General features: G+C 35.9%; 1 protein-coding gene and 1 long non-coding RNA gene across 2 annotated transcripts in view; one reads left to right on the plus strand and one right to left on the minus strand.

Annotated features, from left to right (window-relative positions):
- Positions 1 to 11,463, minus strand: part of LOC101742338 (uncharacterized) — a 156,310-nt gene extending 144,847 nt beyond the window's left edge. Inside the window, exon 1 of the mRNA XM_004924742.3 lies at positions 11,236 to 11,463. The gene's annotated coding sequence lies outside the window, so the exon portion shown is untranslated. The remainder of the gene's footprint in view (positions 1 to 11,235) is intronic.
- Positions 11,464 to 11,489: 26 nt separating this feature from the next.
- On the plus strand, positions 11,490 to 14,561 carry LOC110384972 (uncharacterized). The gene is made up of 3 exons (XR_002430325.3): positions 11,490 to 11,694; positions 13,048 to 13,834; positions 14,397 to 14,561. It is a non-coding gene; the product is annotated as an uncharacterized LOC110384972 (long non-coding RNA).
- Positions 14,562 to 14,965: the final 404 nt, after the last annotated feature.

The following is a 14,965-nucleotide window of genomic DNA, read 5'->3' on the forward strand; positions in this document are numbered from 1 at the left end:
TACATCAGATCCAATAACCTTTGCATTAGACGCCTTCAGCTCTAATACTAGGAGCAGGCTTAGGGACCCCGGTAACCGTACTCGTCGAACTCGACAAAGAGGTCGACGTGCAACCTAACCCATGCATCAACCCGCTGAGTTTCTCGCCGGATCTTCTCAACGGGTCGCGATTCCGATTCGGTAGTAGATTCATTCGCGAAGCAATTGCTCTTGAGTTGTTAGGTCTCCTTCGGAGGCGCTCGGGCAGTTGTTAGCAAATGCCACCCCTCCTGGCTGAGCCTTTGCTCGCCCACCTGTCCTGGTGAAACTGGAAAGGCCTTCGGGCCACCAGTAATTTTTCAGACATAAAAAAAAAAAATTGTGTTGGAGGGGGCAACATTAATGTATTAGGTACTTTTTGTTGTTGTTTAGATGGGCGATCGAGCTCATGGGCCCCTTAGATATCGACAGTGTAAATGCCATCACTGACCTTGAGACATGAGTTTTAAGTCTCAGTTTTATAGTACAACGACGCCGACTTTTACCTAGAAAGTAAATTAAGCGAAATTTAAAGTTTAAATTCGAATGATCGCGCGTAAGTGTCAATCAAGTTGCATCGGCCATGACCACAGATCACACATGCCATGAACACAGGATCTGTGGCCATGACGTCGCCGGTGCAAAACAACCGAAGGCGTTGGAAAGAAGCGAAACCAACCATAAGAAATGTCTCATAACAATTATAAAACTAATAAAGAGCGGACACGATCGAGAGAGACGACTCTCAAAATACAATTTCAGTAATTGAACAGACAGCTGGCTTTGTCAAAGGCAGAGGTACTCGTGAGAGGATCCTAAACATCCGGATATTATTATCTAAGGTCTCAAGTATAGTTTCAACGGGTGCCCCACCCTTCAAACCGAAACGCATCACTGCTTCACGGCAGAAATAGGCAGGGCGGTGGTACCCGCTCGCGCGGACTCACAAGAGGTCCTACCACCAGTAATTACGCAAATTATAATTTTGCGGGTTTCATTTTTATTACACGATGTTATTCCTTCACCGTGGAAATCAATCGTGAACATTTGTTGAGTACGTATTTCATTAGAAAAATTGGTACCCGCCTGAGATTCGAACCCCGGTGCATCGCTCAACACGAATGCACCGGAGGTCTTATCCGTTAGGCCACGACGACTTCAAAGGGAGGAGGGAATTGAATTGGCAATCATATTTAGCTGTATTTGAAGTAAGCGTGCACAAGTCATTTAATTAGCGAAAAACGAATTTTTAAATAATATCTTATCAACATAATTTTATCTTTTCAAGAGGCTCATGATCTTCCTAAAGATATCTCAAAGTACACTTTCTTAAGTTATCTGTATTAAAAACATCGTCAAATTGATAAGATATAGTTCAAAACACGTTTACGAGGAAAACCTTAGGCCAACTTTTATCAGTACTAATATTTATTGCATATCATTTCATCCTTACGACCATCATTTCATTCTTTGACATTTCATGAAATATTGCGAACACGGTTCTTATCGTATAGACTGAAAACTACTGTTACTATTTTAGCAATCTTGATATCATTCTCAAGGTAACCAAATTGACAATAACTGCGTTCGATTTTTGCTCAGCCAATGTGCGGATTGACGAGCACAAACTTAGATACTGTTTGTTCACCCACTTTGCCGTATTTAAATAATAGCTTGGATAGTTTTATAGAATTTATCAAACACTACTTTATTAGACACAAACAATCTAGAAATTTTGCAGCAGTAATGGAGGGAAAATGCAATGACACAGATTATACCGATAAAATAGATTAACAAACTCAACACACCGCCCCCTCAAAAACGAAGTTTTTGAGAAACATACAGAAAATCATAGCAAAATTGTAAGTTTTCATTCTGATTTAGGTTCCAAGAGTTTAACCAAACAAATTACTAGAATTTACAATATCAACACACATACAAACAATGAGCAATGTTTATGATTAAACCTACACGTCGGGTTCTGCTGTCTGAAAGAATTTATAATATTGTGGTGGTAAAGCAAAATCGAAGATTATTCGCTACCCACAAAATAAAATAAAAAAGATATACATATTCTACTAGGAGTTAAAATCAATCTGCCATTTCTTTCTAATTTCACAGCTATCTATTATAATATTAATTTTTAAAAATATTCATAGACTATAATAGTTAATGTAGTTCATGAAAGTATTAATTTTTATCAAATCTATTGGGATTGATAAAATTGTAAGAAAGAGGCCAGATAATTACAGGTACATTAATATAGTATGTACACCAATGTATTTCTATACGTATTATTGATATGTCAATTAAGATTATTATATTAGATCAAGTTTTTACGCAAAAGCATACCTTTTTTCAATTATTCTGTTAGATCCGAAAAAAAAGTGTGGTTTGACCTCTTCTGTGTCGAATTGAAGCTCAAAGGATTGAGGTCAGTGAGAGATGCAATTATCAATTCTTCGTACGAATTTATTATATTTAATAGACGTTAAGAGAAAATAAAAGGTTTCCAGAATTGAAAGGCAAAGTTGTGTTCGAGAAATTCAAGAGCTAATGTATCCTCTATTTCCTCCTCCCTGAGTCACATTCCTCATGTCTGAGGGTCGTGACCATCTTCTTCCATTATCCTTCTTTGGATGATGTTTCGCCATCTTCCTTCTTCCTTTCCTTCTCGGCGGTGTGTATGGCATCGTAGACGATGGTATCCAGAGTGGTGCGGATTTGGTCGGGCCAGCGCATTGGATTACGACCACGAGATCTTTTGCCTACAATCTTGCCAGTTAGTATCAATTTTTCAAAATTTTCACCGCTCTTTCTGGTAGAGAGCCTGGTTTGGATATTGAGCTGTCTTAATATGGATTCTCTATTTACGTATTCCAAAATAATCTATGGTTAACTAGTAAGATTCTAAAATAGAGAAGAATACGTACGCACGAGCGACAATTCAGCTTTGAATGGTATTGTTTACCTCCGTAGAGTTTTCATCTTCGTTTATAATAATATAGCTTTATAATGATCCCAATTTGCTTCGGTCAACGACTTTGGATAGCAGTTTCGGTTGTCACGCTTCATCCGTGAAATCGATTCTCGACATGCGATATATCACAACGTCGAGACCTCTGCCTTATAATTTTGTTTAATAAAAGTGTAACAGCTCCAGATGGTAAAAAAAGACGTTTACTTACGCAGGTTTTTGATTACTCAATTTGAAATCGAAATGAGAATCTAGATTTAATAACAATAATACAATTAGGTACAAGTTACACTCGGTTATTTAGCCTCAAGATAGGATTTACTGTACTATGGAAATCAGAGACTGATTTATTGTACAAACTGATATACTTTTGAATAGGTACGTATATTAAACATCCAGACAATGAGCAAACAAACGCGTCCAGGACGCTAATAATAAACTACAAACCGATTGTGACCGGAATCGCTTAAAAGCGAGAAAATCGGATGTGTTGGTGTGATCAGCACTATTATGAATTTAAAAATAGTTAATTTAAATGCGCATAAGTTGGAGTAGGTAAAACAACATGATCAAAGAAAAGAAAGATTAAATAAACACAATCCCAGAGGGATATCGACTTGAGAAAAAATAATTGTGATCGTTTAACTAACTACAAGGTAAAATGTGTGGCAGCACAATAATATCTTAACTAAACTTAATAAATAATATTATTTAAGAATAATGATGAAGAGAAACAATAACAAAATTCGACTAACATAAATAAGCCTAAGTGATTTTAAATTGCAAACCGATTGTGGCCATTTTGCGACACAACTATTGCTGTCCTACCCTTAAAACAGAAACGAATGACTCCTCCTCCTTGCGTCGGTTTCCTCATTACTGAGGGTCGTGGTCATGGCCTTGAAACAGTTTGTTTTTTATAGTGCACCGCCATCTGTTCCTATCTGCAGCTGAGTGCAGAGCATCGTGCACTGTGGTATCCAGGGTTGCACGAATCTGGTCCGTCCAACGGGTCGGGTTCCTGCCTCTTGGTCGCTTGCCCTCGACCTTTCCACTATTTTGTATATTACTATTGGTGGTAAATCTCCTACCGTTGATACCTACCGTTGCGGGCTCACACCACGCCCAACCGACTGTCAAAAAGTCATTCATAATTATCAGCCTACACGTACACGTAACATCGCTTACGGAGCATGATGCAACGAATTCTTGTGACGTTGCCAAACATTAAGATTTATTAGTGCGAATGTCAAATTTCTGCTTACAACAAAACTGTAAACAAGATTAGGACTTTTCTACGAATTTATCACATTAATACTCTCTTGTTGTTTGTCAAACAAAATGAACATTCGTTTTTTATAGCATACAGGTGTTTGAGTGGCTCATCCTTTTTTTGTGGTTCGGTTCGGGGGCTGACTCTGGTGGGCGCAAGACGTTTAGTTCGATGGCCGAATTTGTTAAATGTCGACCAACTAAACGACTACCCTGCACTGTCGCTTGCTGCCTGATCCCTATCCGAGACAGAACCCAGACAAGGTAAGGGGATTCCTCCTACGACTCATCTGGTGTTAACGATTTACCAAATTATATGGTCATAGCGGCCCGCTCCGACTCCGCTCGGGTCTTCAACAAAAACTTCAACGATATTTGACGTTCTATTACTTTTTTTAAATAAAATAACACTTATTGCGGAATAAATATAATAGTTAGACATATGCTGTCGCGACACTTTATGTAAATAATAATGTGTTCTGCAAAGTCGTAGTCCATTATTTTATTCTATCATCAATAGTTTTCGCAGTACACGCGATTATAGCCTATGCCACTCGGGAATAATGTAGCTTCCAAACAGTGAAAGAATTTTTGAAATCGGTTCAGTAGTTTCAGAGCCTATTCAATACAAAGAAATCTTTCCTCTTTATAATATTAGTAAGGTAATTAGTAATTAGTAAAGTATAGATAACAACGTGAATGCCGCTATCCACCTTCAGACAAGATATCGAAGTCTCTATTGTAGTGCATAGCGATTATGCCGCCCCTCAACAATTGAAATATTCAGTTCATTGAGGCACCAGATAGACCGTGGACTGTTGTCTAACACAGATTATCATTACCCGCTCCTCCCCACGACCTCTCACAGCTGGAGTCCCGCAAGGCTCTGTCCTCTCACCCCTCCTATTTAGCTTATTCGTTAACGATATTCCCCGGTGGCCGCCGACCCATTTAGCTTTATTCGCCGACGACACGACTGTTTACTATTCCAGTAGAAACAAGTCCCTAATCGCGAAGAACCTTCAAAGCGCAGCCCTAGCCCTAGGACAGTGCAGGCAGAGGAGGCTTAGGGACCCCGGTAACCGTACTCGTCGAACTCGACAAAGAGTTCGCCGCGCAACCTAACCCATGAATCAGCTCGCTGAGTTTCTCGCCGGATCTTCTCAGCGGGTCGCGATTCCGATCCGGTAGTAGATTCATTCGCGAAGCAGCTGCTCTTGAGCTGTTAGGTCTCCTTCGGAGGCGCTCGGGTAGCTGTTAGGAAATCCCACCCCTCCTGACTGAGCCTTTGCTCGCCCACTTGTCCTGGTGAAACTGGAAAGGCCTCCGGGCCACCAGTAATCCTTCAATCATAAAAAAAAAAAAAAGATTATCATCAGAGTGGCCATTGACCTGATAGTTTCCACTAGGAATATACTTACTTCCTGGGTTAATTGCTATACCTCTTTATAGAGATCAACAAATGAAAGATATTCCACCAAGCAGGAAAAAGAAGCGACGGTCCGGATATTCGGAACTTCTATTGTTATGCAAGTTTATCTTGAAAATAGCGTGATTTAAGAAATTGCCAAACATCTTATGTTCTGATAGCTACCGCTCTAAGGAGTGGTTGAATGTATATTGGCTTCGGAGCGATGTGCCTACGACCTATATTAATATAATATACTAGCTGACCCGGCAAACGTTGTTTTGCCATATATAAGATTTCTAGGGAATTTCTAGTGTAGAAAAAAACTTATTGTAAGTGTGTAAGGATGTGGTAGATGAGTGAAAGAGGCATGTAGCGCTGTGAACGATGAAGGAATATAAAAATAAAAATACCTCATTCGACCACATAATGTCTCACTATAACAAAAAAAAATGGTCCAAAAAATAAAAAATAAATCTTAGGGGTGGACAACCCTTATCACTTAAGAGTATGAAAAATAGATAGTAGCCGATTCTCAGGCTTACTGAATATGCATAAAAAATTTCATGAGAATCGGTCAAGCGGTTTCGGAGGAGTATGGGAACGAACATTTTATATATTAGATTATACTAACCTTATTAAACCCAAGCTCGAATACTTGTAGACTATAATAGTACGAATTGCCTTTTAATTATTTCGATTAGTATTCAATGTATGAGCCTGCAAAGTTTATGATGACATAATAATAGGAAGGTGAAAATTTAAAGCATTAAAATATGTTAATTTTTTGCATTATATAAAATTATGTCAATGTAAATAAAACTAATATGTAAAGTGATTCAATGACCTCAATCCGTCTCCGATAGCAGCGCCTTGAACTTCAACAAAATTATGGAACACATTAAGTAAGTATAAAATTAAAATACAGAAATAATATTTAAGTATATTTATTTTTACTATAATAAGTTCTTAGATGAATTTTGATTTTGATTTAGCCTCTAAATAATATGTGAACATTATTTTAATATGTAGAAACTTGTTCGATTTTGGCGCTTAAAATTAAAATTTCGCGCGTAATTTATTAATAGCTGCGTTAATACCAACTGAGCGCGACATTCGCGCCAAGCGCAGTCGCAAGATGAGCAACCCTTAAAAAAAAAAGAGTGATTTTAAATCATCAGCGGTTGGTAGTAAGGTCGTATATCTTAAAAATACAAAATGCGCTATCATAAATAGTATTTTCCGAAATTCTTGAAAACGCATTTTTCGATATCTGCCCAAAAAGTATACATACTAGATATTGGTATGACAATGAAATTTTTGAACTTATAAAGGAATGTTGATTTTAAACTCAGATGTAGATACTTCTAACAGTATATCAATGGTATTGGTTGGTACGGAGGAAAAGAACGGTCATCCTAATTTCTACCCCGAAGCAGCCTTGTCTCCCAGCTTAAAAAGTAAGATTGGTCGTTATTACAATAAAATATGTGTGTTAGATTTTGAGCGCGTCTCACGATTGATGATGGAATTCGCGTTATGAAGTTTACGGTCAGCGATTTAATCTAACACCAAGTGGGACGTGAACTCATTCGCTTCTCTTTATATTAAAACGTGAACCAAAAATTTTGTAGCCCTTTTTACGAAAATTGCGCGGACGGAGGAGTATAAAATTTCCCACACTTATAGAAGATATAGAGAAGTGCAGAATGCTAAATTTTTTTAATTATGCATAAAAAATACATTAAATTAATTAAAAAAACATTACACACACTAACATGTATTTGGCAACACGCGCTTAAATGTATACTCTTTTGTTTATTGTTAAAGTCTGTGGTCAAATTGAGAATAGATTAGTATTGTTTGTCTTTAATATTATTTGTCTATGGTGTAGTTTTGGCGAAATCTGTGATTAAAGAAGTAAAGTCTTTGACAATAAAACCATAACAATTGATTGAAACTTATAATTTAAATTATGTAATAATTATAGTCGACTGGGCGACCACAAGTCTGTGTTTACCCTTACAAAGGTTGTAGTGAAGCTATCGAACCAAATTTTTTTTTAATCGAATATCGAAATTGAAATTGAAAATCAAAGATGATTTTTTTTTTTGGTCATTGCTTATTTAAAACGCTTCTCCGACTAATATCGGCCGGTTGTTAAGCGACTGAGTGGTTCAAATTTCTAAGAACCGTACTGGAATTCACATACAACACAAACAAGGCGTGGATTTGCAAAACAATAATGAATTTGACACACACGACAATTCTTTGAAAAACACGTTTAGTGACAGTGCAGGCTGCGTTCGTTCGTAGCAAGACGATCTTTTCCGAACTCTGGTTTGACTTCGAGTACGTAAATACGACTTCATTTTCAAATTCACATGCACGTGAAATGAAGTAAAATCATGAATAGGTCTTTAATTATTTTGTTGCATAAACAATGAACGAATTCCCAATTAGTTCGGAGCCTATATAAGTCACAATGTGAATTCTGCCTCCCACTTTTTTTGTTTTTTTATTGCTTAGATGGATGCACGAGCTCACAGCCCACCTGGTGTTAAATGGTCACTGGAGCCCATAGACATCTACAACTTAAATGCCGCCACCCACTTTAAGATATGAGTTCTAAAGTCTCAGTATAGTTACAACGGCTGCCCCGCCCTTCAAACTGAGAGATAAGCTTAAGTTTTAATCGTAGATAACAACAACTGCCTCCCAAAATGAGGCATTACTGTTTCGCGGTAAAAATAGGCTGAGTGGTAATTCCGTGCATGAATCTAATTAAACGGGTAGACTAATATTTTAATACAAAACTAATATGTAATGCACCATATTATAATATAATCTTTATTACTTCTCGTAACTTAAATACGGGAGTAATAAAACGTGTGATAACAATGACATTATTTGATTTAGACGAAAATTCTTCAAACCGAAATGTAAATTATGAACAGCGGCATTTTAGGAATCTTCCGAGATGTACTACAAACGGGTTTTGTGAAGGAAGTTAAAAAAAAGACAAGAATACACAAATGGCGAACAACATTGAGCCAACATTAATTTGCAAACAATTTATTATTATAAAACCAATTTGGGAAACGGTTACAGCAGTGAATTGATTTATAAAATAGATTCCGATTTTTTTTATTAACTTTATGTTCAATTTACAATTTGCTTTCAATGAAAACAATTTAATGCATCCGATTAATTTTCGAGATGCGATAGCGAGTTTGAAAGTAATTTCTCTGGTTTTTAGGAATCGTAGAAATAATTAAAACTACTTTTAAGAGTTTTATTGAGGTTAAAGTATTTCAGACATTTTGAAAACTGTATATTTTTCGTGGTCACTGACGACTAAGGTATTTATCGTAGATATTGATATATTGTGTTATTTGTCGTTACATTTTCTATAAATACTGTTTCTAGAATTTTGCGTTTCATTTCACACAGAACGAAGTAACATTATCTAGAGGTCTGGCAATTAAATAAACCAGTTAAATTAAAAAAAAAAAAACGTTAAATCAAAATGCGTTTTTAAATTGTAGTTTTCGATATGCAAAACAGGAGTGTTTTTGGGTAAAATGTCACCAAGTGTTGAATCGAAATTCGATTAGATTTAAATAATAAAGCTATAATGCACAGAGACCCATCAATTAAAACTATTTGCGTCGTATTGTCGAATTATATTATACTTTTGGATATCGCAATTCGGTTGTTGTCTGGTTGCAAATATTAAATCGAATACTTAAATTGACGTCGCCGCTGCCTAATCTATAAGTCTTAGTTTAGCCATATGTAGTCATATCTAGTGATGTGATGACGCCGGAATTCGAATCCTGTAGCCAGATACCAGATTCTTCTAATGAAATACGTACGTAAAAGAGATTCTCGAATGATGTCGACGACGAAGGAAGCACACCGTGTAATACAATATAAATGAGGCAATAAACCTCAAGCCTCAAGCCAGGGTAGCGGTATTCACGTTGCGATGTCTATGGGCGCCTTTAATCACTTAATATCTGGTGGGCCGAGAGTATGAACAAACGTATACAAAAGCTATTTAAAAGATCAAAATATGTGAAGTGAATTGAAAATCTTATTGATATACAAATCTAGTACGTGTGTGAATTTGATGTATTAGAAAAAGGTTGTGAAGTGTGAATTTTTTGACACGGGTATTCACAATTGCCGGAGAATTATTTACACAAGGTTTTTTTTAATTCCATAGATAGGTCGACGAGTTCACAGTCCACCTGGTGTTAAGTGCTTACCGGAGCCCATAGACATCTATAACGTAAATGCCGCCACCCACCTTGAGATGTGAGTTCTAAAGTATCAGTATAGTTACAACGGCTGCCCCGCCCTTCAAACCGAAACGCGTTACTGCTTCACGGCTGAAATAGGCGAGGTGGTGGTGCCTACCCGTGCGGACTTACAAGACGCCCTACCACCAGTAATATGAGAAAGTAATAAGAATATCGATAAAAATCTTCTTCTGTATACGTAATTGAATTTTGTAACGTCAACGTAACTTTCAACACGATGCCTCCAATGAACACTACTTTAACTCAAAATTTAGAAATTTTCGTTTTTCACGCAAATCGCTTCACTATTTTAAAAGTACTAGAGGTCCCGCAGTAGTCTAAATTCGACTATAATTAATTGGAATTGTAAGTGTGTGTAATGTTTTCTTTATGGATTTAATGTATCTTTTATGCATTATTTAAAAAAAATATTAGCATTGTGCACTTCTTCTCTATATTCTCTATAAGTGTGGAAAATGTCATACTCCTCCGTCCGCGCAATTTTCGTAAAAAGGGATACAAAGTTTTTGCTTCACGTATTAATATATAGATTACAAATTCATTATTGATGGGGTTCGAAGCAAGAGTAAATCAGTTAGTTACACAAGAAAAAACCATAAAATCTTTATTATTGCAGATATATTTATCAACTTTTTTCGTTTAAACTCTCCTCCTGTAAACCTACGAATTTGGAGTTAGAGTAGTGTTCATTGGAGGCATCGATTACAGGTGTTTGAATAACTCGTGCGATGTCCGTTAGATTGTCAACGAGTAATATTCGTATGTTTGTATAGGAAAATGTAGACGACAATTTTAAAAATTAATTATATGTTATATAAAATCAAGTATATGTATTTAACAGATTATTAAAAATTAGCAAAATTCCATTTTTAAATAAATAATTTTCGAAGGACACATCGGCATTGCTTTTCCATGTTCTGTGCCACCAATTTGATAACTTTGTTATTAAACTTTTTTTTAATTTACCAATCATTGTAGATTTTAGCTGCTTGAATGAATGTCGAAAAATGTTTCTGTATCTTATTTTCTATAAAATTTATGTTATCGCAAATTGTTCCATATCGCTAGGATTTTTAATCATAGACCGTTTCTTTACGCTACGGTTACGCTATTTTCAAAAAGGTGTTAAAATTATGAGAATTTTTTTTTTTTTTTTTTTCTAAATCTCTAAATAATATTTTGGCTACGCAAATGATATATGAGAAAGTTATTACAAATTTCGAAAAGCTCACCTGAGTTAACTGGAGAGAAAAACTGTAACAACTCACGTAACAGCACTTGAGTAAATTAACACGAATGTTTTCATGAAAAAGAAAACCGTTCGAAATTTGATTATTTGTTTCTAACGTATCGCGATAAGTTCGGGATTCTGTGCGCGTTCACGCGTCGGAGTCTTGTGCACGACTGGCGGCATTGGGTCGGTAAGCCGGCCGGCTTCACGACGTGGCTGTACAAACGTAATGCCTTCGTCATGAAGCGTATTTTCACGGCATGAGAAAATGACACTTTTCATTTCGGCGGGAACACGGATTTGAGATTTTTTTCGATATAACTTAATTTTGGTCCCGAACTGATATTTAATTAGTTAGACATTTAGCAGTCTAACTCAAGATAGTCCTGTATGTTTTGGAAGAAGGATGGTTGCATGTGAAATGTGGACATCGTGGACGGCGCGAAGTTGAAATTACATTGTAAGTTGTTTTTTGCATCGGAGATCTAAAGAATATGCTTTCTAGAATGTCATCTGAGTGAGTAATAATAATATGTATTATAGTAATAATTCTAAAAAAGTAATACAGATTAATGTTTGGATCCAACGATAAAATATTCAATTGGCGAAAATACGTTATTTAATTGTGAATATGTAGCGTAAATATTTTTTTATTGCTTAGGTAGGTGGACGAGCTCACAGCCCACTGGTGTTAAGTGGTTACTGGAGCCCATAGACATCTACAACATAAATGCGCCACCCACCTTGAGATATAAGTTCTAAGATCTCAGTATATTTACAACGGTTGCCCCACCCTTCAAACCGAAACGCATTACTGCTTCACGGTAGAAATAAGCGGGGTGGTGGTACCTATCGTGCGGACTCACAAGAGTTCCTACCACCAGTAAAATAAAGACATCCTAGTGTTTTTAAAATGGCAATATTCATTATTTGTAATATGATTGATCCTATCCACATAATTTATTCACCTAACTGATTCGTAACTATTCCAATTCTAAGTTTATCTTTCCATCCATCACAAGCAACCCTTAATAATTAAGCTATAAAATTGAATACGTCAATCAAAATAAAAGCGTACCTATTCATATTTATGAAATGTGACACACACTGTAAGAATGTTAAGGAGGTGACAATTTTTATGACAGCTAGTTTGGATGACCCACATTCTGTGTGACAACACTGGTGCATCATTTTTATTCATACGAAAGCGTTGAAAAGAATATATTTTAAACGTATCTAGGAATTGTTGGGTTGGCCCAGGCCGATATGTCGGCGTACTAAAGTTGTTTCAGAAGTGTTCGTACATTTTTGTTTTGTCATAATTCGAACACGCTGTATAATAAACTAGATGATGACCGGTTTTTTTTTTGATAACGCCATCCTGTTATGTCTTTAAAGCGGTTAGTTGCCCTCAATTAAGAAAAATAGTATTATTATTCGCCAATAGATGTCGGGAAGAGTTGATTATTGAAAACACGAATAAAACAACATTTTCTGAAAATAAATCGTAGCTAGAACGATTTATCGCCCCCGAAATCCCCTGTGTACTAAATTTTATGAAAATCGTTGGAGCCGTTTCCGAGATCCAGATTATATGTATAGATAGAAAGCCAATAGATAAAAAATAATTCACACCACTTTGTTTCATCCTTAAAATGTTATAATTCTAGACTATTCGATCTTCGCAAAAGCGTTTAAATTGCAATTTAACGTTGAATTTCGTGATTATTTGGCGATCTCTTTGCACTATTATCGAAAGACTTCTTTATTGTTACAGAAATTCTTCTTTATTAATACAGAATTCTTATTACAGAAGGATGCCTGTGTACTCCTTAGGAAATGTATACAGGACATTATTAACTACTATAACGCACACATCCCTTATTTGTTCTACTCGTGGGTCTTGAAGGGGCATGCTGCGGGCGGGGCGGCAGAGCCGTCGCCGGGCAACCACGAAGTTTTTCCAAAAAGCTGTCAGTCGATATAGCACCAATGAAATATATTTTACATCTTTATACTTAATTTATAAAATACACCTTAAACTGGGATTGTTTTAATAATTCGTTATACTACTGAAATTCGATTGTAATTTAATTAATACAAGAAGTGCTCACTATGCCGCGAAGAAACAACGGGTTTTGATTTGAAACTTTTCACATTTAATAGACATTACTTGCTTTTCAGTTTTGGCGTTATAAGACAATTTCCACGTGAATTTATTAAGTAAAATAACTTATCAGAATAATATCAACTGACGACATTTAAGAATTCGCTCCGCTAACTCCCATTAACGACGTACAACAATCACTATGTCAAGGCTAACATGCTCATTGAGATCATCAATATTGTGTTAAATCTCACGTGCTTTCTGAATGACGTAACGCGAGTCGATTTAAAAGGGCCGGCTTTATGAATGAGCGCAACGAAACACGATACATGCGTCGGTTTGAATTAAAAATAAAACTTTTATTTGTGCTGTTAGCGCATCGCTTTGAACTCGCCGATGCTGTGGGTGGTGGTTGGGCCACAGTGACGGCGGGCAGAGTAGCGGAGCATTTTGATATTCGTTGAGTTTGAATTACTAACGAACTAGCAAATAGGTGACACGATATTGTGATATATTAATGTTTGTTAAATTACATACAGTTATTTGTTATTATTTTTACTAGCGTCAATAAATAGATGAAATCACTCTCGATTTAATAATTGTTACACTTGATAGATCAAACTTTCCAACTTTGTACAGTTTGTGCATATAGTTTAGTGGACGTAAATATTTACACACGCAAAAACACGACAAAATGAAGATGACCGACTTCAGTGTATATATAGTCTCAATTGTATTAGAAAAACGACAATATTACAAGTCAAACCGAACGCATGGTTAGTTCGTCGCAAAATGGTCAAAACGGTAGTTATATTATAAATATTTTTTTTATTTATAATATAGCTACTATATATACTATTACATAATATATATACTATTACATAATATAATTGATTTGTAAATGCTTTCTTTTCTGTATAATGAATAGTTAGTTATATCTGTATAGTTTTCTCTTCGGTTTACGCAAATCGCAGACATAATTAGATGTGGTTTAATTTGACCTTTTTTTATTCTCATTACTTTATATTATTTTCAATGTTACGAATACTTTGCAGTTTTCGTAGTCACGAACGAAGGAAATAATAAAATAACTCACTAAAATGACTGAGGTCGCGTTCGCCCACCTGTCCTGGCGAAACTGGAAACCCACCAGTCACCCATTCATCCTAAAAACAAAGAAGCAAGAAAATGCCAAAAAAAAATTAACAAAACATCCAAGTCTTATAAAGTTCAGTTCGTTCAAAAAGCCTTGCGTGTTTCACTTGTTTCCCATTTAGATTTTTTTAATCTAAGATTTTATCGAAATTAAATTAATTTACTTTGTTATCGCTGTAAGTGGAACCACCGACCTTAGCGATCACGTAGTAAAAATATTTTACAACAATGGTCTCCAATGTCAACATGAGTGATGTAACAATTCGAATACTTGACATTTAGTTGAAGACGTGCATAAAAATGCACACGGAATAATATTTGTGTTATTGTCACAGCTGAGTGACAGGAAATATTTATCATGTAAGGAGATCAAGTTCGACAGCTTGATGTGTGAGCACCACAAAAATCTACAACATTATATTATAGGTTTATGTAAGCTGTTTTAGATTTTAAAGAACATTGGGGCTGT

This window comes from Bombyx mori, chromosome 22 (genome assembly GCF_030269925.1).
Source record: "Bombyx mori chromosome 22, ASM3026992v2".
In the NCBI taxonomy this organism is placed as follows: Eukaryota; Metazoa; Arthropoda; class Insecta; order Lepidoptera; family Bombycidae; genus Bombyx; species Bombyx mori.